At 42.3% G+C, this 2077-nt stretch overlaps 1 non-coding gene and 1 pseudogene across 1 annotated transcript; both read left to right on the top strand.

Annotated features, from left to right (window-relative positions):
- Nucleotides 1-4: 4 nt before the first annotated feature.
- Nucleotides 5-517, top strand: LOC125313416 (annotated as a pseudogene).
- A 941-nt stretch (nt 518-1458) lies between these two features.
- Nucleotides 1459-1532, top strand: TRNAW-CCA. Its single transcript has one exon. It is a non-coding gene; the product is annotated as a tRNA-Trp (tRNA).
- The last annotated feature ends 545 nt before the right edge of the window (nt 1533-2077 follow it).

The following is a 2077-nucleotide window of genomic DNA, read 5'->3' as shown; positions in this document are numbered from 1 at the left end:
CAATACGGACTACCCATTTCAATTGTTGTGCTTTCTGAAATTGCATACCTATACAAGGGTTCAAGTTTCGATCGATATTTGCGGAGTTGATCATCCCTCTCTCGAAAACGAAGATTTGAAGTGGTCTATAATTTACTGAGTACTCGGTATAACTCACGCATTCGTGGACAAACCAGTGCAGACGAAGTAATGCACGAATATCTACGGTAGTCAGTCTATTTCCATCAGCCGGCCGGTGGGAGCGAGAAGTTTGGGATATGTTTGGTGTTTCTTCCACTCAATCATCCGGATCTACGCCGTATATCAACAGATTATGGTTTCGGAGGGTCATCCATTACGAAAAGATCTTCCTCTGAGTGGATATGTGGAAGTACGCTATGATGATCCAGAGAAACGTGTGGTTTCTGAACCCATTGAGATGACCCAAGAATTTCGCTATTTCGATTTTGCTAGTCCTTGGGAACAGCGTAGCGACGGATAATTCAGAATCAGAATAGGTCCAGTCCAGGAGACAAATCAATAGGAAATGCTATTTGCTTGGAAAGAATAAGAATTCACTTCTATGAAAGAGTTTCACGGGAATTGTCTTGATCGTCGGATATCATTGATAAATAGGAATCCGTGTTATCGAACGATTTCCTGCAATTCTTCCCAGTATGGAATGAGTAAAGAATCAAGCTCCAAGTCTCGATCTATACAAAACAAAACGCACTGGTGTCTGTCTTTCGCTTTCATTGATAGCAGAAGAGCCTGACTCTATAGGGGCGCTAGCGCTTGACTAATAGAATCTCAAGTCAAAGGGCCTGAAAAACGTAAGAGGCTGCTACTATAGGCTCGCTTCGCTTCTTCAAGCTCCGCCACTTATTGAAGACTAAAGCGCTAACGCGCCAACTCTTTTTTTTTAGTAAAGCAACCTTTCGCGCTAGGCGCTCACGTTTTTTGTCTGGGTGGAAGCTGGCGGCAGGGCTTGCTTAACCGCATACACGGAATGGGGATCTCTCCGCATGCAACTCTTCCTATCGGGAAAGCCTCGCTTATTCAAAGGGCTGGTTATTTAACACCCCTTTTATCATAAGGAAGTCCGCGTTGGTAGGAGCGGCGGGATGATGATGAGTATATATATAAATCAATAAAGACAAAAAGAAGAAATGGCAAGATAAATTGGATATCGATAGAGGAAATAACCATGTGGAAAACAGGGCAGGGATTCTCTACAATGACACCGTAGACCAATTGAAAGGGATGTAGCGCCCTTGTTTTGGGTAAAAAATGTCACGGGTTCCAATCCTGTCATCCCTACCTAAACCTTCTCCTCTGGGCAGTAAGGAGGAATCCATGTTGATCGATTCAAATTTGACATCCAAAATCTTTCATTTAATGAGACTATATGCATGCAAGATGTATTGGGGTAAAAAAGAATCCTTTTTTCTTTACAGTCCTATCTACTGTGATAAGAAAACGCTCTTAGTTCAGTTCGGTAGAACGTGGGTCTCCAAAACCCGATGTCGTAGGTTCAAATCCTACAGAGCGTGATTCCGAATCAACAAAGACCCCATTACCGAGATATGACAACTCTTTTTTTTGAGTAAAAAATGGTATCGAATCCATTTTTTGGAACGACCAACTAACACTTTGACTTTACTTTTTTTGGATAGGAAACGAGAGCATATATAATTAATCAAAATGAGACAAAAGTACATCGTTGAGAACCGCAGGCTCCAGCCATGACGGACACCCTTCGACCCACACCAATTCATTATCCACATTTAAAGCAAACTTAGCTAAACTATGAGCCGCTGTATTACCTTCCCTTCTCACATGATTAAAAGAACATGACCTGAACTGGCGTGTTAGGTGAAAAAGATCCTCCAAGATAGGGCCAAATGGAGAAAAAGATCCTTCCTTCCTATGCAGAGCTATTACCAAATTAGCGGAATCACTTTCAATGACTACATCTAGGAATGAATCCCATCTCCAATGCAAATCAAACTCAAAATCTCACCGCTGCAGCTGCAGCCTCCATTGAAGGACTATCATGTTGCCTAAAACTCCTCATTGACTGTGCCCCCCTAATACA

This window comes from Rhodamnia argentea, unplaced genomic scaffold (assembly GCF_020921035.1).
Source record: "Rhodamnia argentea isolate NSW1041297 unplaced genomic scaffold, ASM2092103v1 Rarg_v2.27, whole genome shotgun sequence".
NCBI classification, from domain to species: Eukaryota; Viridiplantae; Streptophyta; class Magnoliopsida; order Myrtales; family Myrtaceae; genus Rhodamnia; species Rhodamnia argentea.
This window is presented reverse-complemented; position numbering and strand designations above follow the sequence as displayed.